Source organism: Miscanthus floridulus, chromosome 14 (genome assembly GCF_019320115.1).
Source record: "Miscanthus floridulus cultivar M001 chromosome 14, ASM1932011v1, whole genome shotgun sequence".
Taxonomy (NCBI): Eukaryota; Viridiplantae; Streptophyta; class Magnoliopsida; order Poales; family Poaceae; genus Miscanthus; species Miscanthus floridulus.
Window position 1 is genome coordinate 47,996,677 of NC_089593.1, and position 25,656 is coordinate 48,022,332.

Sequence of the window (25,656 nt, forward strand, 5' to 3'; positions counted from 1 at the left end):
TGTAGGTTTAGTATTTTTCTTAGCTAGATCATGTCAACACAAGATTAGCAAAATTGGAATCAAAATTTTATCACTTTCTTAGCTCGAGTTAGGCATTTTAGAAGATTGAAAACAATTTAAAAACACTTATCTAGCTCAATTTAATTCTCCCAGAAAAATATCCCAAACAGTAGGTTTCATATTTTTATCAAATTGTAAACTTCATGATGAATCCAATAAAATTTGGTTCACACAATTTGGACACTCCTAGCTCTAGATATGAATTTTTGAAACATGTATTCAAATCTATGAAAAAAAGAAAATCAAAGAACACACAGACTGACAGATGGGGCCCACGGTCAACAGGGCCTGCTCATCAGTGAAACAGAAATAGAGGACAGAGGTTGACTGGTGATAGCTCACCATTGGCGAGGTCTCCGGCGACAAGGGTTACCTCCATCGTGTTCCTCTCAACATCCCGAATCGAATGAGGTAGGTCATCGGACCTCTAACGACGGTTGGCTACGACGGCGACACTAATTGCGGCTTGGCAGAGGCGTGCAGCGGTGCTCTAGCCATCCTCAGCCATGTTGTGCTCGGGCAAGCATGGCTATAGCTTTGTGGTGACCTAGTGGAGCTCTAGGGTTAGGTCTAGGTCATGGCGGCACGGTGGCGCACAGCGCACGGCAGTGAGGTCACCATTCTGACAAGACGGGGGCCAAAGGCAGGTCTCTATCTTCAGGAAAGACACTAAGGCTTTAGGCGACACGGTAATGGGCACCAGAGTGGTCTAAGGGTGGCCCATTGTGGTCGGTGGTGGCGAGCTCGCGCACGTGGCCATGGTGGACGCGCACAACACGGTCACGTGTTCTCGCGTGGCGGTGGCGGTAGCGGTTAAACTGGCTTCGGCCTTAGCATCTAGACCCTATGGTGATGAGCAACCAAGGGTGAGGGAGGTTAGAGGAGCACAGGTTGTGGCTGGCCATGGTGAGCTTAAGCTTGGCAGTGCACCACGACCACGGCAATGGCGGTGACGGCACAATGTCGCCTTACCCTTGCTCAAGTCGCAAAGCTAGTGGGTCGAGGAGATAGAGGAGGTGGTGGTGAAGCTATGGGTGAGGTGGATTGGGTGGTGGTGCTGCATGCACGGTGAGCGAGCATGGTGGAGGCACATGACAATGACGATGGTGGTGTGGCTTAGCTGCGAGAGAGTGCGAGAGCAAGGCGAGGCAGAGAGAGTGAGCACGAGAGAGTGAGCGAGCACGATGCGGTGCCCTCTTCTGCCCGCTCTGGCCTGACACATGGGCCCATCATCGGTGTATGGCCTCCATGCTGTGGCCACAGTCTATGGCCAGTTAGCCACTGACGCAGGCGGTGAAGGCTAGTTCAGGCCTATGATTGGTGACTAACAGCGCAAGTTCAAGCCACTGGTATTCCTGATCCATGGCGAGTTAGCAAAAACTCCATTACTAAGAATTGTAGAGCTACACGAGATCTACAACTTTGCTTTAGAAATTTTCTCTATTTCGCCATGGTTTTCAAATTGCAAAGCTTCAAAGTATGGTACATCAAAATTGAAATCAGCTTGTGACTTACCAAATTTTTCTAAGTTTGAAAACAGCATTTTGTTGATTCTTGTGAGCCTTATTTCACCATGTTAGGCATTGAATTAGGTCTTGGCCCAAAAATGAAAGTTGTTACCCTAGTCAAGTACTACAACTTTGCTTAAGGGTGCACTACCATGGAAGGACACTAAAGCATAGTTCAACTTTGGTCCAACTAGTAACTTGAAAAATGACATTTTGAGTAAACTAGGACTTAGAAGCAAAATTAGCCCATGTCATGAATACAAACATTGTTCCATTTACCATCCTAGATATGTCTAAGGTGTTTTTGTGACCTCACAACCATTTCATGCATTGGTCACACACAATGGCAAGCATGTATATGTATATAAGCAACATCACATGTGATAAAGATAAAGTGAATGAGATGAAACTTCTTATGCTCATGCTCATGAATGCTTGGATGATGCTTGTGCTCATGAAATGCAAGTGCCCAATGCATGCTTAACACTAGGGTGTTACAGCCCCTCCACCTTATAGAAATCTCATCCCGAGATTCAAAAGACCTACCATTTTTCATAAAAGGTGGGATAAACCTCACGTAAATAATATTCCCGTTCCCACATAGCACCTTGCACACTATGATTATTCTACATCACTTTGTGAAACTTGATCACATGATTTTGAGTTACTCTATCCTTGTTATCTATAATTTGCACCGACTTCTCTTCATAGGCTAGATCCAATTTCAACTTGATATCTCTAACCTCCACTCTTTCTTCTGGAACACGTAGGCATTTCTTTAATTGGGATACATGAAAAATGTTGAACATAGCCCTCATTTCTAGAGGTAACTAGATCTTGTAGGATACTCTTCCACTTTTCTCAATGATTGGATATGGACCTACATATCTAGGTGCAAGCTTTCTTTTTACCCCAAACTATTGTACCTTTTTCATTGGTGACACTTTTAGGTATACATAATCACCTACTTCAAATTCAATGGGTCTTCTTCTATTGTCCGCATAACTCTTCTACCTTGATTGAGTGGCTTCTATATGTTATTGAATGATATGCACATGCTCTTTAGCCTCTTTGACAAAATCAATACCATAGTATCTCCTTTCTCTGGGTTTAACCCAATTCAAAGGAGTTCTACATTTATGGCCATACAAAGCTTCAAAAGGAGCCATCTTAATACTCTCTTGATAACTATTGTTGTAGGAAAACTTAGCTAAAGGTGACCATTTTTCCCATGAACCTTTTTGCAGAGATGACACAAGCTCTCAACATGTCTTCCAATATTTGATTTACACATTTAGTTTGCCCAGAGGTCTGAGGGTGATAGGCAGAACTTCTGACTAAGTTGGTGCCTGACATCTTGTGCAAATGTTCCCAAAAACAAGCAGTGAACTGAGGCCCTCTGTCAGACACAATGGTTCTTGGCACGCCATGTAGATGTACTATCTAGGAGAAATACAACTCAGCATACTCATGCGGTCGATAGTTGGTTCTGACTGGAATGAAATGTTCAGACTTAGTTAGGCGATCCACAATCACCCATATGGAATCAAAATTCTTATGAGCAGGTGGAAGTCCAACAATAAAATCCATGTTAACTTCTTCCCACTTCCAACCTGGAACAGATAGTGGTTGAAGTAGTCCAACAGGTTTCAAATGAATAGCCTTAACTCTGTAACAATTACCACATTTAGCAACATAAGCTACAATTTCCTTCTTCATTTTGGTCCACCAAAAATGGGTCTTCAAGTCCTGATACATTTTACTACTACCTAGATGAATGGATAGTTTAGAAGAGTGAACCTCACCTAAGATCTGGTTTCAAAGTTCCTTATCCTTCAGCACTACCAGTCTATCTTTAAAACATAGAACGCCATTCTCATCTATCCTAAAATGCTTAGTCTCTTGCTCTTTCATCTTTCTTTTGATGTGGAACACACCCGGATCGGTCTTCTAAAACTCGATGATCTTGCTCTCAAGAGAACATCTGATCATAGCTACCCCACAGCTGCCACTTCCCTCCAGAAGTAGCAGGGTGGCACAGCATACCCAACTGAGTTTAGCACCCTCCAGAGCAAGGTAGGAGTGCCAAACAAAGCTAGGAATGTGTCATTGCGAGGTGAGGCTCTAGGTGCTGCCATCTATAGCAAAGTGTGCAACTCTTGTGAGAGGATTTCATACATGATAAGAAATTTAATGGATGGGGTAAGCAATTATAAGTAAGGGAGGAATGCAAAAATGTAAATGCATGAGTGAACATGATGCATGCACGTTTCGTACGTCCTCACGAATCTTAGGAAAAATTTAAAATTCTAATGACATCCACGGTGGCATACATACATTCTCTCAATATACGTAACTAATCGGGCTACACTTTTCGCTGTTAGTGTACCTACATAAGAATTTCATTTCAGCCCAACCCAACACTTGTATATGCAAAAATGTAAATCTAGGCTCTAGGTTACAACTAAATACTTCCATATATATATATATACCCATACATATACTTCCGTATCAAAGCTACCCGAAAGTAAATACGTGCCATACATACATATAAATATGCATCTATAGTCGTATCAAAGCTAACCCATAATTAAATACCTTAGTATATATATATGGGACATATATATACCATAGTACCAATGGCCATTTGGATTACCCTGCTTCTGGTTGTTGTTCTTCTTGGTATAGGGGCAATTTCTTGCCCATTGGCCAGGCTTGTTGTAGGTCTAGCATGGCATGTTGCTAGGTGGAACGCTGGAGCTTCCTTGTCATATGCCACCCTTTGGTAGAGCAACAGAAAAGGTCGTGCGATACACTTTCTAGGTCTGACTGGTCTATACCTTCTTTTGAGGTGGTCTATACTTTGGAGCAGGTGAGCGGAACTAAGGTCTCATAGCAATAGGAGCTTTTGACTAAGATGCACCTACTTCATAAGCTCTCTTACGACTATTAGATGCTGAATAGATGTTGTTCTGATTCTCCTGAGTTAAAGCATCACTAACAAACTCATTGAAAGTGGCACACTTGTTAGCTAGAGTCTTCATCAGCTTCGGACTAAGCCCCTAAGTTAAAGCATCACTAACAAACTTATTGACAAGTTTAGTGTTTAACCTTGCTCCGATGCCAGCTGTAACAGAACCATCCAATTTATAAGAGCACAAGTACAATAGCAATCACCGAAGCAATGAAACTATCATACTTGAGCCCATATAAACCCAGTAGTCTGATGAAATCATGAAGGATCTCAAACCAACCAACATAAAACCAAGATCGTACATGATTCAACATAGCAAGTCACATGTTACATCACAGTTCACAAATGGTTCACAAGTATCTCACATACATTGGAGTTCACATAGTTATTACAAACCAAGTTCAAATAGCGGAAGCAAAGTAGTTTGACATCAACATCACACTTAGTTCAAATACATGCCAGTACCATGGTCATTTTCAGCAAAAGCATAATAGAGAGGATAACTTAGGAGTACCATGCCCCATGGTTTAGTCCTCATCTATGGCAGGATGAAGGTAGTTCTTATAGTACCCATAATACATCATATCATCTGCAACAAGAGGGAATAAACCCTGAGTATGAGAATGTACTCAGCTAGACTTACCCGTCATAAACCATAAATAATATGACACCAAGGAGTATGCAAGGCTTTATCGGTGGAGTTAGCTTGACAACATTTTGCATAAAAGCTTAAGTAACATAACTTGGAGATTTAATATCTTTAGCATCAAATTGAATACCTATTCAATTAAGCATCTCTACATTAGCACCTATACTAGAGCAATCACGTGATTAAGCTAACAAGCATTAGTAACCATATCCGATGTATTAATTTGAGCATCATCATAACCCTCAAGTTCCATCAATTAATGCTATGTTACCGCTGCTCAATCAAGTTCTCACTATCTGGCAGAGACGGCAACTCAAATCAATTCCAACTAGCTAGGAGTTATTCCTAACACAAACCCATACTTCCCCTATCAGGGTCACGTTAGGTCACATTTGGTACAACTCCGGTACAGTCATGGGTCCGATCAGCGCCGCACCCTCAGGGATACTACCAGTCTGCCAGGAAGTTCAGGCCTAGCCTGCCCTTGGACTCATGCCACTGGCTCCCTGCACACCCTTACTTCCTCTAGTGTGCGCACTTTCACTTACAGGGTCCTAGCCTATGTTGAGCTACTTGGCTTCATGGTCAGAACGGCTTATTTGGCCAACTAAGTTCTAGGCATGCGTTCAACATGACATGAGCATGTACAGTGAATCAGTCCTTAATCGACATGGACGGGGATAAATAGGCACGGAGACCTCTATGCCTTGTTGCTTCTCTATCATAATCTGGCCCGGTCTCCTTTTATTCATCAACACATGGTTATTTCCATGATAGCAATTATAGCCAACCGTGACTAGATATCTACCTATATCTTGCAGGTGATAGGAAATCAACTGACTTCTACTGGACTAAGCATGCTAAGCACATATTCGATACTGCACCTACAAAGGATTCAAGATATATTTGTCTGGACAAGGAAAGTATATGCAGCAAGTGGTTCCAATCAACCCCTAATACTTAATGCATCAACATAAAAGGACTCAAGTTGATATTTAGAAAACATTGGAGGCTTAGAATGCTCCGAGGCTTGCCTTTCAGAAATGAGGAAGGTTGGTGATTAGGACACTTAGGAAGATCTTCCATGTTGACTCCTTCCACTTGAACCTCCTGCTCCTAGGCTGCCTGCTGCTCCTCTGGATGCTCAGGTTCGAACTCGAGTAGTGTCACTCCTTCTGGGGAACCTATTGCATGCATATACACAAATGAGTATCATGAATGCATAAGAGTTGAGATGACATGATAAAGTGTATACGCATGAGCTTGGTTATCTGCAAGATGTATGATAAGTTTAACATTCGTTGACCAAGTAGATGTCTAACTTTCTTCTAGTTGATCTTTACTGAGTTGGTGCATATCTCTTCTATAGTACAAGAAACATACACTCACCAAGTTCTAGTAACCTAAGGTAAAGTTGTTCATCATCAGTAAGAGGCTTAAAACCTGCAGCTAATAACTAATCTCAATTAGCCTAAGCATCTACACAAGCATCACATAAGACAAACAATTACAATTTGACTTAGTCATTTCCTAGACTGTAAACAGTAGCTACTTATTTTGGCCATATCTGGAGTTCTACTCAACCAAATACTATGATCTTGGACTTTTTGGAAGGATTATAAAACTTTCTACAACTTTATTATAGTCATCTCAAGATGATTCAATGGCTATCAAGGTTAAACAAAGCAATTTCCTATATCTGTCCCGAAATTCTAGAGAATAAGCATTTCTGGAGACCAACTTCCAATAGCTATAACTCTCAAACCATTTAGCCTATTGTCATGAAAATTTGACACAAATAAGATAAGTAAGTTATCTACAGCTTTGTTATTGACAAGATTCATAGCAAACATCATTTCACCCATGCAATTTATTCAACAACAGAAACTGTCCAAAACAGTCACTATAATTGAATTATGGAGCAATTAATATTTCACTGCATACAAGCAATCAAATATGGGCTTATAATAGCATAAATAGTTTAACCTAGTGAAAAGTGTCAAACAACAGATTTCATATTTTTCTTACGTTCCTCCTAGCACCCTAACTCTATGTAAAAATTTGCATGATCATAAGTTATAAATTTTTACCTCATTTATTTTCACTAGAAACTAGCAATTAATCAAGGTTAAATTGGAAAACCATATTCCAAGTATACCTACTATACGTTTAGCATTTTTCCTAGCTAGAGCATGTCAACACAAAACTAGTAAAATTGAATGACAATTTTTGCACTTCCCTAGCTTAAGATATGCATTGTACAAGATGGAAACAAATTTAAAAGCACTTATCTAGCTCAATTTAATTCCCCTAGAAAAATATCCCACAAAGTAGGTTTCATATTTTATCAAATAGTACACTTCACAAAGAATCCAACAAAATTTGGTTCACTCAATTTGGACACTCCTAGAATTAGTTATGAATTTTACAAGTTTGCTACAAAATCTAGAAAAAAAACATTTAAAGAAAAACATAAAAAACCCTGTTAAATGCTAAGTGCACCTAGCATACTGCACCCAGAGGCACTGATAGCAGGGTCCCACGGTCATAGTGACCCCACCCGTCATAGGAACAGAGCAGACATGGTGCTTTGAGCGGCGAAAGCTCGCTGACGGCGAGGTCTCTGATGGCGGGGTTGGCACCAACGTGCTCCCCACGATCTCACGCATTGACTAGGCTAGGTGGTTGAGCCTAATACGGTGGCTAGGCATGGCAGCGGCGCTCATGGCAGTTTAGTGGCGCAGCACGGCGATGCTTCGGCCATCACCAGCCATGGCAAGCTCGACGGGCTCTACTATGGCTTTAGGGTGACCTAGCGGAGATCTAGGGTTAGGATTAAGGCTCGCGGTGACGTCAGTGAGGCACGACCACATGCATGGCGGTGGCACGGCCCGTTCACGGCGGTGCGGCGTGGTGTTAAGCCTTCGGTATGGCCGGCATTGGCCAAAGGACAACGACAACAGCTAGCACTAACCCTAGTGAGTACGGAATAGGGGAGAGAGAGAGCAGTGCAGGTGCGAGATGGCTCAGCCATGGTGAGCTCAAGCTCGGCGGCAGCGATGGTGGCCGCGGCGATGGTGCATTGACTCTAAGGTGCTCAATTAGGCTTGAACATTAGCGTTAGCAGCTTGGGAAGATAGAGTGGGTCATGATCGAGCTGTGGGCTCAATGAATTGAGTGGTGATGCGGCATGGGTGGCAAGCTTGGCCAGCGAAAGCTCGACGGCGGCACTACGTGGTCGCCTCCACTTTGGCACTGCATGGAAGCGAGAGAGGGATGGGAGAGAGTGAGAGTGAGCGCAAGACCACACTGCCTTCAGCGCCACCCCAACCGTAGCATGGGCCCAGCTTCGGCATACAGTAGCCACACGGTGGCCATGGCCTGTGGCTGGTCGACCACGACGCTGGACGATTCAGAGCTGCATCGGGTGACTGAAAGCACGACTTGGTGCACATGTGACTCCTAATCCGTGGTGAATCAGTGAAAATGGTATTAGTGAAAGTTGTAGAGCTATGTGAGATCTACAACTTTGCTTTAGGGAGTAACATCTAATTCATCATGGTTAGCAAGTTACAAAGCTCCAAAGTGGTGCACTTGAAACTAAAATCAGCATTTTGGACTTAGCAAAATTTCTAAGTCTAGAAACAACATTTTGTTGATTCTCTTGAGCCCTATTTGACCATGTTAGGCAATGAATTAGCTCATGACCCTTAATTAAAGTTTGTTCCACATAAGATAAGCTACAACATTTATTAAAGGTGCACTGCCATGCAAACACTCTATGCTATAGTTCAACTTTGGTCAAAGTAGGATCATGAAAAATGATATTTTGAGTAAACTAGGACTTAGAAGCAAAATTGGCCCATGTCATGAATACAAACATTGTTCCATTTTCCATCCTAGACATGTCTAAGGTGTTTTTGTGACCTCACAACCATCTCTTGCATTGGCCACACATGATCACAAGCATATGCATGTATATAATCAACATCACATGTGATAATATGTAAAGAATAAGATGAAATTCCATATGCTCATACTCATGACTGCTTGGATGATGCTTGTGCTCATGAAATACAAGTGCCAAATGCAATGCTTAACACTAGGGTGTTACAACATGCACCCATGGTCAGGGGTTGACAGACAGTCAGGATGGTAACAACAATCCACCCCCACGACCGCCACCCTTAGCAACAGAGTTCTTTGCTCAGTTTCTGGGAACCAACGTGCTATGGAGGAGATGTTGTGCAATATCACGTAGAATACCGCATGTGGGTGTGAAAGCTCTAGTTTTGTTTTGGTGAATTGATAAAACCCTAAGTGCTAACCTAGTTCATCTAAGTGATCATGAGATAGGTAGCATTATTTCAGGTGATGAAGCAACAGTGAAGATCATGATGATGGTGATGCCATGGTGATGATCAAATGCTTGGACTTGGAAAAGAAGAAGAGAAAAACAAAAAGCTCAAGGCAAAGGTGAAACTTGATAGGTTCTTTTTTGTTTTGGTGATCGAGACACTTAGTGAGTGTGATCACATTTAGGATCGATAGCCGTACTATTAAGAGGGGTGAAACTCATATCGAAATGCGGTTATCAAAGTGCCACTAGATGCTCTAACTCATTGCATATGCATTTAGGATATAGTGGAGAGCCAACACCCTTGAAAATGTTTGTGAAAATATGCTAACACATGTGCACAAGGTGATACACTTGGTGTTTGGCACATTTGAGCAAGGGTGCAGAAGTTAGTGAAGTAAAGGATGTGTTTGTCACTATGAAACAATGATCGAACATAGGTCACGTAGTGACCAGACTTGGGGGAGTAGCGTCCGATCAATTTTAGATGAAGTTGGCACTCTCGGGCTCTATTGTTGAAGTACCAGATGCTAGGTCAAAATGTGACAGGATGCGATAGTGGTGAGTCCGGTCAAAAGAAGCCGAGGTAGCGTAACCTAGGGTATTGCACCGGATGCTGAGTTGGGTCTGGTCGAGGTACACCGGATGCGTCTGATCGAGAAAATGCGGCTTTGGATGCTCTTTAGAAGTGACCGGACTCCATGTTATTGGAGCATCCAATCATTCCATCGGTGGTCTGGTCACTGGGTGTTGGTGCGTAGGCACGTGAGGACCTGACGCGGGCGTGGTGCGTCTGGTCAGCTTGCCCATGCGTCCAGTCATGACTTAGGGGTTGTGCTAAGTCACTTGATAGTTGAGATCGTGCAGATGTCGTTGAACATGGGGACATGTGGACGACGATCAGTGACCGGACACTAGGGCTGGTGCGTCCGGTCGATCTAACCGGCGCGTCTAGTTGCCTTGAGTTGGGCTACAGTGAGAGCCTAACGGCTCTATTTCGAGGGGACACTTATATAAGGCATTTGGCCAGCTCTAGCTCACCCTCTTGGCCATTTTGCATTGACATAGCAACCTTGTGTGCTTAGCCAAAGCCCTCATACTCATCTCCATCATTGATTCATCATCGTTGTGAGATTGGGAGTGAATCCAAGTGCATTGCTTGAGTGTTTGCATCTAGGGGCACTTGGTGTTCGTGTTTTGATGCGGGTTTGGCTTCTTACTCTTGGTGGTTGCTACCACCTAGATGGCTTGGAGTAGCGAGGATCATCGAGTAGAGGTTGGTGATTGTCTCTAACTCCGATCGTGGTGATTGTGAGGGGTTCTTGACCTTTCCCCGGCGGAGAGCCAAAAGGTACTCTAGTAAATTGCTCATGGTTTGTGTGATCCTCATCTTGTTTTTGTTGTGCGGCACCATATTGAGGGTTTGGCATGTGATGCCAATTAGCACGTGAACCTCCAAGTGAGTGAATCGCCACAACAAGGACTAGCTTGCTGGCAAGCAAGTGAACCTCGGTAAAAAATCATTGTGTCATCATTTGATTCCGAGGTGATTGGTCTTCATTGGTATTCATTCTTGTGATTGATTGGTTCATTCCTTGACTTGGTGGTATAACCATCTTGCTCTCTCTCTCTACATTACCGCAAACTAGTTGTCAAGCTCTTTAGTGTAGCTAGTCAAGAGAGCTTGTTAGTTTGGTTAGTGTGGCTCTTTCATTAGCCTTTGAGAGCACACTAACTTAGTGTAGTGACATAACCATTGTGTGGATAGAGACTATAGAAACTAGAATTGTGGTAGGTGGCCTACATTTTTAGTAGGCTAGCGCAACACTCGCTTCGCCGCATATTTGTCTAACCGGTTTGCTAAGTGTTGTTGTAGAAATTTTTAATAGGCTATTCACCCCCCCCCTCTAGCCATTAGGACCTTTCAAGTGGTATCAGAGTTGTGGTCATCGTGATTTGAGGCTTAACAACCTTCGGTGTAAAAATGGCTCAAATCAACAACAGCAAGAAGCCACCCCAATTTGATGGCTCAAACTATCCCTATTAGAAGGCTAAGATGACAACATATATCAAGTCAATCAATAGGAAAGTTTGGAAGTTGGTAGAGACCAAGATTGAGATAGAGGATCCGGAGAACCCCACGGCCGCCGAAGAAGTGCTTCTCCAAAACAATGGCATTGCTCTTAGTGCCATTCAGGATGCTATTGATGAGAGAACATTTGAGCAAATCAAGAACATTGAGATGGCTCATGAAGCATGGAAGAAGTTAGAGGAATGATTTGAGGGCACTCAAGCTGTGAAGGGTGCCAAGGCATATCCTTAAGGAGAAGTTTGCTAGTTTCAAGATAAAGGAGGATGAGAGTGTGCGGAGATGTTCCATAGGTTACAAGTTCTTGTCAATGATCTCAAAGCACTTGGTGAGAAGGTGGAGGACAAGGAAAGTTCTTGAGATGCTTACCCTCAAGATTTGGCACATTGGTCACTATTCTAGTGAGGAGTGGTTTGGACACCATGACACCAAACCAAGTGTTAGGAGATATTATGACCAATGATACATATAGAGACAACAATGAGAAGAAGAGTGTGGCATTCAAAGCCACATCATCCAAGGGCAAGGCCAAGCAAGACACATCATGTGAAGATGATGGTTCATGGGATGATGATGATGATGAGAAGATGGCTCTCTTTGTCAAGAGATTTGGCAAGCTCATGGTGAAGAAGGGCTACCATGCTAGAAGAAAGAAGTCTTCATCTAAGAACAAGGAAGAGTCAAGAAGGTGCTTCAATTGTGGAAGCAAAGATCATCTTGATCTCAATGCCCATACAATAGCAACAATAGTGATGACAACAAGAAGAACAAGAAGAAGGACAAGAAGAAAAAGAAAGAGAAGAAGGACAAGATGACCTTCAAGAAGAAGAAGGGTGGTTCATATGTAGTCACTTGGGATAGTGATGCTTCCTCAAGTGATGATGATGATAGTGATGATGACAAGACCACTAAGAACAAGGCACTTGCAAGCATTGCTATCAATGAGAAGCCTTCTCTCTTCGACATTCCATCATGCTTCATGGCTAAGGCCACTAAGGTACAAACTTGTGATGATGGAAGTGATGAGGAACATGATAATAAAAATGAAAATGAAAGTGATAGTGATGATGATGAACCAACTAAGGATGAATTACTTGACATGCTCGATGATGCTAAAGAACACTTTGACATTAAGAGAAGGGAATGCAAAAGCTTGCATAAGGAACTAAAAGCCCTTAAGCAAGCCTTTGATGAGCTCAATGCATCTCATGAGAGGCTAGAGGAAGCCCATGAGAAGCTTGGCAAGGTTCACAAGAAGCTTGAAAAAGCTCATTCCTCTTTGCTTAATGAGCAAAATGAGAAGAAGCATGTTGAGACATGTGATGTAGGCTTAACTTGTGATATAATTGATGAATCATTTCATAAGCCTATCATTGTTGCTCCCACTAACCCTTCTTGTAGCACTTCTACTTCCACCTCATCTAGTAGTGATAGGTTTCATTTGTGATGCCTCACTACTAGGTTGAGAATAAGACTTTCAAGAAGGAGGTCAATGAGCTCACTCACACCTTGGCTAAGGCCTATGGTGGTGAGGACCATTTGCTTATGTGCTTGGGTAGCCAAAGAGCTTCTCTCTACAAAGAGGGATTAGGCTATATCCCCAAGAAAGGCAAGGCGGTCTTTGCTCCTCACAAGACTAGTTTTGTGAAGAACAATGGTCGGTTTTGCACTAGTTGCAAGTAAGTTGGTCATAAAGAGCATGAGTGCAAGAACAAGAGCAAAAATGCTAATGTATCCTCAATTAAGATTAAATCTTTCTATGTGCTTACTAAGGGTACAAATGGTGTGAAAGCTAAGTTCATTGGTACACCATGGATGGGCTCAAAGAAGAAAGCCATTTGGGTGCCAAAGAGCTTGGTCACTAACCTTCAAGGACCCAACAAGTTTGGGTACCTAAAAAGAATTGATCTTCTTTTGTAAGTCAATTACAAAGCCTAGAGGAAGGCATTGGGTTCTTGATAGTGGGTGCACTCAACACATGACCTGATGGATGCAAGAATGTTCAACTCAATCAATACCAATGGCAATGATGGTTATGATAGTATCACATTTGGTGATAATGGCAAAGGCAAGGTCAAAGGGCTTGGTAAGATTGCAATATCCAATGATATGAGCATATCAATTGTGTTGCTAGTAGACAGCTTGAACTTCAATTTGCTATTCATGGCTCAATTGTGTGATCTTGGATTTAAATGCATCTTTGGGGTAGATGATGTAGAGATCATAAGTGTAGATGACTCTAACTTGATCTTCAAAGGCTTTAGATATGAGAATCTATACTTGGTTGATTTCAATGCTAGTGAAGCTCAATTATCAACATGTTTGTTCACTAAGTCTAGCATGGGTTGGTTATGACATAGAAGGCTTGGTCATGTTGGAACTGAAACAATTGAATAGATTGGTTAAGCATGACTTGATTAGAGGCTTGAAAGATGTTGTGTTTGAGAAGGACTAAGCTTTGTAGCTCTTGTCAAGCAGGCAAACAAGTTGGAAACACCCATCCTAAGAAAAGCACGATGAGCACTAGTAATGCATTTGAGTTATTGCACGTGGATTTGTTTGGGCCAACACAATACACTAGCATCGGTGGAAACAAATATGGCTTTGTAACTAGTGGATGATTATACTAGATACACTTGGGTATTCTTTCTAGTGGACAAAAGTGGTGTGTTTGCAACATTCAAATCATTTATCAAGGGCATTCACAATGAGTTTGAAACAACCATCAAGAGAGTTAGAAGTGACAATGGTAGTGAGTTCAAGAACACTAGAATTGATGAATTGTGTGATGAATTTGGAATTAGACATCAATTCTTGGCCAAGTACACTCCACAATAAAATGGTCTTGTTGAGAGGAAGAATAGAACACTCATTGATATGGCAAGGTCTATGCTTAGTGAGTACAACATGAGTCAATCTTTTTGGGCCAAAGCTATCAACATGGCTTGCTATTATAGCAACTGCCTCTATTGTCACCCATTGAAAGAGAAGACACCATATGAGCTCTTGAATGGTAGAAAGCCCAACATTGCATATTTTTGGGTCTTTGGTTGCAAATGCTATATCTTAAAGAAAGGCACTAGATTGGGAAAATTTGATAAGAAATGTGATGAAGGATTCCTACTTGGATACTCAACTACTAGTAAAGCATATAGAGTTTGGAATTTGGATAGTGGTACTCTTGAGGAAGTTCATGATGTTGAATTTGATGAAACCAAGGGTTCCCAAGATGAGAATGAGAACTTGGAAGATGTTAGAGATATTCAACTTTCAAATGCCATGAAGAACATGGATGTTGGTGAATTGAGGCCTAGGCAAGTGAATGATGATGAAGATGATCAAGTGCAAGTGTTCTCTAACACAAATTTGCAAGATGATACAAATCAAGCTAGTACAAATGGCTCTCATGAGAATGAACAAAATCAAGTGGCTAGTACATCATCTCAACCCAATGATCAAGCAAGTGCAAGCAATCAAGTTTCAATACTCAAACCAACCAATATTGCAAGTGATCATCCATTGGACACTATCATTGGTCATATTTCAAGAGGTGTGCATACTAGATTAAGATTGGCTTCATTTTGTGAGCATTTCTTATTTGTGTCATCCATTGAACCAAAGAAGATAGATGAAGCATTGAAGGATGTTGATTGGGTGAATGCTATGCATGAAGAATTGAATAACTTCACAAGAAATCAAGTATGGGAATTAGTAGAGAGACCAAAGGGACACAATGTGATTGGAACCAAATGGGTTTTTAGAAACAAGCAAGATCAAGATGGGATAGTAGTAAGGAACAAAGCAAGATTGGTAGCACAAAGATATACATAAATTGAAGGTCTTGACTTTGGAGAAACATATGCCCCAATTACTAGATTGGAAGCAATTAGAATCTTATTAGCCTATGCTTGTGCCCACAAATCAAGCACTATCAAATGGATGTCAAGAGTGCATTTCTCAATGGTTACATCAATGAAGAAGTATATGTTGAGCAACCTCCCAGTTTGGAATATGACAAGAAGCCCGACCATGTGTACAAGTTGAAGAAGGCATTGTATGGCTTGAAGCAAGCACCTAGAGCATGGTATGAGAGATTGAGGGACTTCTTACTCTCTAAAGGGTTCATGATGGGCAAGGTTGACACCACTCTTTTCACCAAGAAGATTGGCAAAGACTTATTTGGGTTGCAAATCTATGTGGATGGCATCTGTAACACCCCAAAATTTGCCACTTTTAAAAATAGAGTTAAAATGATTTATTTGTGAATTTTTGTGCACATAAAAACATAGGAAAATAAAAAAAATTTATTAATTTAAAATTTATCATAAGGTAGAAACGTGTTTGTTGCATTCATGTCGGTCGCACCTTGTGTTTCTATGTACAAAATATGTGTTTTTTATATGTTTAGGAGACGAATATCTATCTCTAGGAATTTTCCAGCTTCTTTCTGGAATTTAATTCCTACCTCCTTCACCTTAATATTTATGTTCCAAGTTCCCAACAATTTTTTTATGAGCTCCAAATACTTTACTTGGGTTCATCATGTTCTAAAGTGTCTCTGCGAATTTTCCCCAAATTTTCGGAGGTCCCTGGAGTATTTTTCGTGGCTTAAATATCAATTCTGGACTTTTCTAGAATTATTTGATCCATGAAATTAATTAATTCTAAAATAATAAATCTCTCATTTATCCCAACGCTCAAAGCCCTATGTGCAATAATCCTAATAAATTCTAAAGGCCCATGCATTTATTTACTAATGGGCTTTAATGTTTATTTAGGCCTATTAGTAAATGTGGAGGGGGTAACATCAATTAGTACCATATCGCTAGTTGACGTGGATGTGGGGAGTTTTTCTTCCTATATATATCAACCAACCCCTTGGGCAAAGCACACCAAAACTACCATATGGGGAGCCCCTAGTTTGGGAAATTCCTCGTGTAGTAAATTATATTTTTCTCCTCTTTCTCTCGCCGTTGCTGTCGCCGTCGTCGTCGCCGTCGCCGTTGTCGTCTTGCTCCTCCTACGCCGCCGAGGTACCCCTAGGTAAGACCGCCATCCAAAATGTTTTCCCAGACTTCGTCTTCTTCTTTTAAAAGTGTAGTTTCGTTGGTTTAGATCCAAAATACGTTTTCAACTATTTACAGAATTGCCACTGATTTTGTTTTAGCCATAACTTCTCCGTTTTAACTCCGATTTGATCTGTTCAACTTGTGTTAGGTTCGTAATTTCATAATCTACGTGCTTATACTACTGTTCAGTATGTTTTTAACTTTTAAAATTCGTGATTAGATTTAATCTAATATTTGACTAAAAGAAATCTTGTTTAAATCATATCTTATGCGTCTTAGATCCGTTTTAGTCCATTCAAGTTGCGTTAGATTCATAGCGTCAATATCTACACATTAGTAATAGTGTTTATCATGTCACTAATACTAGAATTTCATGGTTTGAATCATATCTTAAATAACAATTATGCAACTGTATTTTATAAATAGAATATGATTTGTTTCACTTTAGTTTTATAAATCAAATCTAAATTTGACTTAAACTATAATCTCTATAAAATATCTTATATATGTTTTTATACCATTAAGACACATGAAGCTAATAGTTTTATGAGTAAATCTATCGATAGTTGTATCTTTTTAACCGAAGCTCTGATTAGCGTGCTTTTCGCGTTTGTGTGTTCATAGTAAGACGTAGATTCGTTTTACAAACTTTTCATCTTAATTTGATGTTTGGTGTATTGTTCTAATTTAGATCTATTGTTTGCTTCGTGTATGATTGTACGGATGTTTGTGTGGTGTTTTATGATTACATCCAGTCGGTGAGATATACGTGGTGATCAAAAGAAGAAGAAGAACGTTGAAGATTAAAGCTTACCGAAGGATCGGTGTTTAAGGCAAGTATAGCATGGGACTATCCTTGTTACCTATTCATCTTTAATCATTTAATTCATATTGCATGTATCTACCTTGACTACCACTAAGGATATCCTAGTCTTTCGTACCTATACCTTGATACCTTTGGGTTATTGCATTTGGATAGTATGATGCTAGTGCTCAACTACAACCATGATCTTGTAACTTGACTAATGGTATATGCAATAAACACTAAAAGATGCTTTTTAGCAACATGGAACAAGGGGGCTAGAGCATAGGGCTATTTTATGGTGCTCTAGATTCCTCTCCCTAAGGACTTATCTGTAAGTGATCATTCGAGACTTACAGTACAGCTGTGAGGGCTACATGGCTCTAGCTTTAGCTCAGTATGAAGGACCTTTTCTAGCTTGTTAGTGGTTACCTTTATTGGCATAAGAATGGCTTGACGAATCGGGTATAGGACAGCCTCTACTCTTATGTGTATAGCCGTGATGGAATTGTGCCATTCAATAGGGGGGTTCCTAAATCTATTTGCCGAGTGAATCTAATGGCCCTAACTTGTTAGACGAACCTTTGAAAGGCTTCATAGTGAACCCTACCGACCTTCCTTGGTAGTGGGTCAAGAGGCTGATCACCTCGGGTGAAAGGGTAAATCATGACTCACAGTGAAAGTGTACAACCTCTACAGAGTATAAAACTGGTATATCAGCCGTGCTCACGGTCACGAGCGGCCTTGGAACATTTACGGAATAGATGATGAACACTGATGATACTAATGATAAAGATGCTCATTAATGATTACTATTTATGCTATTCATTATTCATGTTTACCTGATCATGTGTTTATGGGCTTGTGATAAACTTGTTGCTACTCAATTGCTAAAATCATGACTCATTAAAAGCTAATCATAGTTAAACCAGTGTCAGCCTTTTGAGCCTCATGAACCCCATGTTATATTTGTTGAGTATGACATGTACTTACGCTTGTTTTATTTTCAATTATTTGGATAAAAATCCCGGATGGGTACTAGATTGCTAGAGTTTGGAGGAATTAGGCTTGTGATCAACCAGTCAGTTATCCCTGTGGATTTGGAGTCCTCACCTGAAGATCGAAGTTGTCTTTCCGCTGTTTGCTATCTAAGGTTATATTCTGTATACTAAGTACATTATATATTGAGCATTGTTATTGATATTACCCTTATTTATAGCTATATGTGAGATTTGACTTCCTGGGCTTACATATGGTGTGTATCTGGTTTTGTTCTTAAAACCAGGTGCTACAACATCATATTTGGATCAACCAATCAAGACTTTTGTGACGAGTTTGGAAAGATGATGGCTAATAAGTTTGAAATGTCCAAGATTGGAGAGTTAAGTTACTTCCTTGGTCTTCAAATCAAGCAATTGAAGAATGGTACATTTGTGAGTCAAGGCAAGTACATCAAAGACATGCTCAAGAAGTTTGGCATGAGTGATAGCAAAGCCATTAGCACACCAATGGGGATAAATGGCAACTTGGATAGTGATGCAAGTGGCAATATGGTGGAAGCCTACTCTATGTGACCGCATCAACGCTGGATGTCATGCTTAGTGTATGCATGTGTGCAAGATTTCAAGCCTCACCAAGAGAAAGTCATTTGAAGGCTACAAAGAGAATATTGAGGTACTTGAAGCATACACAAAATGTTGGTTTGTGGTATCCCAAAGGAGCAAAGTTTGAGCTAGTTGGTTACTCCGACTCAGATTATGCGGGATGCAAGGTTGAAAGGAAGAGCACCTTAGGAACATGTCAATTGTTGGGAAGACCTCTTGTTTCATGGTCATCAAAGAAGCAAAATAGTGTTGCATTATCAATCGCCTGAAGCTGAACACATATCCGCCGGTAGTTGTTGTGCACAAATACTTTGGATGAAGGCCACCTTGAATGACTTTGGAATCAAGTTCAAAAAAGTGCCATTGCTATGTGACAATGAGAGTGCAATCAAGTTAACCAACAACCTAGTTCAACATGCAAGAACAAAGCACATTGATGTCCGCCATCATTTCATAAGAGATCACCAACAAAAAGGGGACATTTCATGAGAGTGTGGGCACTGAAGATCAACTTGCCGATATATTCACCAAGCCATTAGATGAGAAAAGGTTTTGCAAGCTAAGGAATGAGTTGAACATATTGGATTTCTCAAATATGTGTTGATGCACCCCCCCCCACTTATATGACATGCCCCTCCTTCAAGCAAACCAAGGTAAAAGTTGATTGGCATGGCATACATCCTTGCTAAGGACATGTTCAGTGCATCTAGTCATCTTTCACATTTAATAGGCTCATTCATGAAAATAAAATGATTTTGATGTTTAATTTGGTCTAGTGGTAGCATATGACATGTTTGTAGGCTTGTAAACCTAGTGTTTGATCTAGAAAATGAGCTCTAAGTGTTTAACTCAATATGGTACAAGATAACCCTTATTTGGAGGTGTGAAGAAGCTTGTCCTTGGATCAAACCGAGTTAAATATCTTTGGCAAGTGATCTAGATTGTACCAAATTTGGGAAAATGATCCTCACCCTATTGATTGACATTGATAATCTGAACCTATTTAAAATTAAACCTTTGTGGTCATTGATGACAGGGGGAGAAATAGTGTACAAAGATAGTGAAAAGATAACAAAGGGGGAGAAATTGAGAAATTGACATAGGGGGAGAGATATGACAAAGAAATGAATCAATTAAAATTTTGAGCACACAAGTAGGGGGAGCAAGCTCATAAACTTGGTGGATGCATTTGAATGTGCATTTCATATATTTGCTTGCATGGCACAAGTTTTAAATTTCAATATCCATGCTTGTGTGGTGTATGCTAGTTGTAGGTTTGAATGATGAAATGAAAAACTAGCATGCATAGGTTAAGTAACTAGACTCATGCTCATATTATGAAAACTAGACCCTTACTTCTAATGTTGATCTCATGGGGTATTCTAGTTTTTTTTGTGGATGACTAGTTACTCATGGTGCTAAGGATGGTATATTGGTGCACTCCGATTGGTATCACGCTTCAAAGGTCCATCTCTTATACCGTAGCATCATTTGGTAGACATTGACTCCTACATTTCCTATCTAAACATATGTGCAAGCTACTATCCAAACTCTTAGCACATATGTAGGAGGGGCAATTGCTACCATTCAGGGTTCATGAAACTTGTCCATATCCTTTTACACATGGTAAATATGCTTGGGCAAGCAACATGAATTCAATTAAATTTCAATTCATATCTTTGTGTAAGGGTTGTCATCAATTATCAAAAAGGGGGAGATTGAAAGCTCTAGTTTGGTTTTAGTGAATTGATGAAACCCTAAGTGCTAACCTAGTTCATCTAAGTGATCATAGATAGGTAGCATTATTCCAAGTGGTGAATCAACGGTGAAGATCATGATGATGGTGATGCCATGGTGATGATCAAATGCTTGGACTTGGAGAACAATAAAGAGAAAAACAAAAAGCTCAAGGCAAAGGTGAAACTTGATAGGAGCTTTTTCGTTTTGGTGATCGAGATACTTAGTGAGTGTGATCACATTTAGGATCGATAGCCGTACTATTAAGAGGGGTGAAACTCATATCGAAATGCGGTTATCAGAGTGCCACTAGATGCTCTAACTCATTGCATATGCATTTAGGATCTAGTGGAGAGCCAACACCCTTGAAAATGTTTGTGAAAATATGCTAACACACGTGCACAAGGTGATACACTTGGTGTTTGGCACATTTGAGAAAGGGTGGAGAAGTTAGTGAAGTAAAGGAGGTGTTTGTCGCTGTGAAACGGTGACCGAACGTAGGTCATGTAGTGACTGGACTCAGGGGAGCAGTGTTTGATCAATTTTAGATGAAGTTGGCATGCTTGAGCTCTATTGTTGAAGTGACTGGATGCTAGGTCAAAATGTGATCGGACACGACAGTGGTGAGTTCAGCCAAAAGAAGCTGAGACAACATAACCTAGGGTATTGCACCGGACGCTGAGGCTGGGTTCGGTTGAGGTACACCAGACGCGTCTGATCGAGAAAATGCATCTCTAGATGCTCTCTGGAAGTGATCGGACTCCACATTATTGGAGCATCTAGTCATTCCATTAGTGCATCCAGGTCGATGGGTGTTGGTGCGCAGGCGCGAGAGGACCTGACACTGGGTGTGGTGTGTCCGGTTAGCTTGCCTACACGTCTAATCATGACTTAGGGGTTACACTGAGTCACTTGACCATTCAGATCATGTAGATGTCATGGAACGCAGGGGACACGTGGACTGACGATCAGTGATCAGACACTGGGCTGGTGCATCCAGGTCGATCTGACTAGCGTGTTCGGTCGCCCCAGAGTTGGGCTACAGTGAGAGCCTAACGGCTCTATTTCCTAGGGGACACTTATATAAGGCATTTGGCCAGCTCTAGCTCACCCTCTTGGCCATTTTGCATTGACATAGCGACCTTGTGAGTTAGCCAAAGCCCTCCCACTCATCTCCATCATTGATTCATCATCTTTGTGAGATTGGGAGTGAATCCAAGTGCATTGCTTGAGTGTTTGCATCTACAGGCACTGGGTTTTGTGTTTCACTGCGGGTTTGGCTTGTTACTCTTGGTGGTTGCTGCCACCTAGATGGCTTGGAGCAGCGAGGTTCATCGAGCGGAGGTTGGTGATTGTCTCTGGCTCCGATCGTGGTGATTGTGCGGGGTTCTTGACCTTTCCCCGGTGGAGAGCCAAAAGGTACTCTAGTAAATTGCTCGTGGCTTGTGTGATCCTCATCTTGTGTTGGTTGTGCAGCACCGTATTGAGGGTTTGGCATGTGATGCCAATTAGCATGTGAACCTCCAAGTGAGTGAATCGCCATAACGAGGACTAGCTAGCTGGCAAGCAAGTGAACCTCGGTAAAAAAAATCATTGTGTCATCATTTGATTCCAAGGTGATTAGTCTTCATTGGTATTCATTCTTGTGATTGATTGGTTCATTCCTCGACTTGGTGGTATAACCATCTTGCTCTCTCTCTCTTTATATTACCGCAAACTAGTTGTCAAGCTCTTTAGTGTTGCTAGTCATGAGAGCTTGTTAGTTTGGTTAGTGTGGCTCTTTAATTAGCCTTTGAGAGCACACTAACTTAGTGTAGTGATATAGCCATTGTGTGGATAGATACTATAGAAACTAGAATTGTGGTTGGTAGATTGCATTTTTAGTAGGCTAGTGCAACACTCACTTTGCCTCATATTTGTCTAATCGGTTTGCTAAGTGTTGTTGTAGAAATTTTTAATAGGCTATTCACCCCCCCCCCTCTAGCCATTAGGACCTTTCAGGGGGACACCAGCATTAGGGCCCAGAACCCAACTAGTACAACACCTTCAAGGATTTCTTGGACATGAAGCCACCCATCTTCAAGGAAGTAGAGGAACCATTGAAACCGATGAGTGGTTACACACAATTGAGAAGAAGTTTCACCTTCTGAGGGTCACAGAGCAGATGAAGGTTAAGTATGCCTCACACCAGCTGCCAGGACCTGCAGGCATATGGTGGACCCACTACTTGTCTGCTTTACCTACCAGTGCTAATGTTAGTTGGGATGAGTTCAAGACAGCCTTTAGGGGACATCACATACCCCTAGGGCTTATGAGGATGAAGGTTGTAGAGTTCATGAAGCCCACTTAGGGAACCAAGACCCTCACTGAATATATGCATGCTTTCAACAATTTGCCAAGGTATGCTCCTGAGTTCGTGAACACTAAGGAGAAGAAGATTGAAAGTTTCAAGCGAGGACTTGGTACCAAGCTGATGAAGACCATGGCAAATTCTAGGTGTGCAACCTACAATGAGTTTGTTAGTGATGCTCTTACCTAGGAGAATCAGAATAATTTGCATGCTGCAGCTAAAGGCCATAAGCGAGCCTTTGAGGCAGGTTCATCCTAGCAGAAGGCTCCTATGGCAACTAGACCTCAGTATCATCCACCTATGCCCTAGTTTAGGCCACCACAGAAGAAGGCACAGCCTAATCAGTAGCAAAAGGTGTCTCATAGGGCTTTCTCTATTGCTCTACCAAAGGGAAGTGCAGGGTGGGGAAGCTTAGGGATGCCATAGCACAACTTACCATGCTTCAATTGCAACAAGCTCGGTCACTTTGCAAAGGAGTGCCCTTATCCTAAGAAAGGCAACAACCAGAACCAAGGCAATCAGAGGCAGGGAAATGCTAATGCACGTCTAGGGCATGTTTGTTACACTATCGTGGAAGAAATTCCTGCTAGAGAGGTTGTCACTGCTGGTATGTATCTTGTGAACCAACACCCTGCAATTGTTTTGTTTGATTCTGGAGCCTCACTATTTACACAAAATTTGGAAATAAGAAAGCGGGAACTCGAAGCTTCTAAGATTGTATCATCAAGGAATCAATCAGATGTGAATCGATATTGGCTGGTTTTGAGGTAGTGTCAGAATTGGCTATTTTATAGATGACGTCAGTAGATAACATCGATGGACTACATATGGATGGCGTTGGGGGAAAATATGTCGGACTCTACAAAAAGGAAAAGATTAGGGTCCAGGTTATTTTAGGAATGTTTTCTTTTGTTCCAAGAATTCTAATGAGTCATATTTGAGTAGGATTCATGTTTAGGTTCTAGGTATAAATATTGGACCCCGATTATTGTAAAAGGATATCTCACAATCAATCAATATAATGACTTTTTTGGCATCACACCAACCCTTAGGTGTAGGATTATTGTAGATCTCGATGGGTTCTTCATCAAGCAGGGCTGCATCGACTGATCGACCTCTAGCTTGTCTGTGAGTACCATCATGACTTGTATCATACCGGTAAAGCTACATCAGTCAATTGATCTTTTACAAGTATAATATAGATTAGTTATTGATCTGTATCATTATTTGTAAGGCTACATCAGCTGATTGATCTCTTACGAATCATAATATAGATCAAAGTTATTAATCTTGTGTTAAATAACTTGGTGTTTAATACAATATCACCAGTTATCGAATCTACTAAGATTAGTAAGTTTTTCCTTGCTATTTTTGGTTGGTTCATCAGATATCGATCTTGTTATTATTAATGTTCCATTAATCATAACAAATCATCTAATTGAGATAGAGATAGATCGGCATCATATCATCATAATTGGTCGTCTTCTAGTCTGGTCATACTATGAATCTCATAATTGATGGCTTAATTCTACTAGATCAGTTGTTTTATCTCTATTCCAATCAAACATAGTATGCATTCGAAGACATGTTTCAATCTTGAATAAACTCACTAGTTAATGAGATCTAATCTAATGACACCACCATAGCTTCATCTACTTGGTCGAACCTCATTGGTAAGACTTCAGATTAGAGTTTATCGATTGGTGGCTTTGTTCATGATCGAGATATGTACTATGTTTGTTTGCTATGCATGCATCGGTTATTTTAGCCAATTCACCTATGCCTTCACACATATAGCATGTTTTTTCATGAACATGTTAATATATAGATGGTTTTATGGATTCTTTGGCTTTAGTTTGTTATCATTATCATATCTTTATCAATTCGGTCGAACCTCACTATTGATGGTAACAGATTAGATTCAGAGTGTTTGTAGATTCATTTGTACCAGACAGTCGATTTGTTCGCATGTTATATCTTTTCTCGTTAAACTCATTGGCTCAATGCTTTACACTGGTTATATTCATCTAGCTGATGATGTTACTTATATCTGGATGCATTGTACTTATTATCATAAATCAATCATGACCCACGAGCATCACAGTCCTTAATAGTCAATTTCTCTTCGTATCAGCTATCTAGTTGATTCTCCTGTTTGACTGCTCTCGAAGTAGCATACTTAGAACTATGTGGGCAACACCGGCATGTTCCACCCTAAACTACTGATAAAACTTTCTCTCCTTGTCAATTCCAGGTCAAATTGACTGGCACGCTTTTAGGATTTTCAGGATTGACTGGTCCTGTGTTGAAGCCAAGAAGATCTCTGGTTTGACTCCGCTTAGATTGTCCGGCTTGCAATGTGTCAGGCGCATCACCACATTTTTGTGCCGACACACGTTTTGGCAAGCCCGGTGAGACCACAATCGTCATTAGTAAAGCTATAGAGGAGTTTCAGAA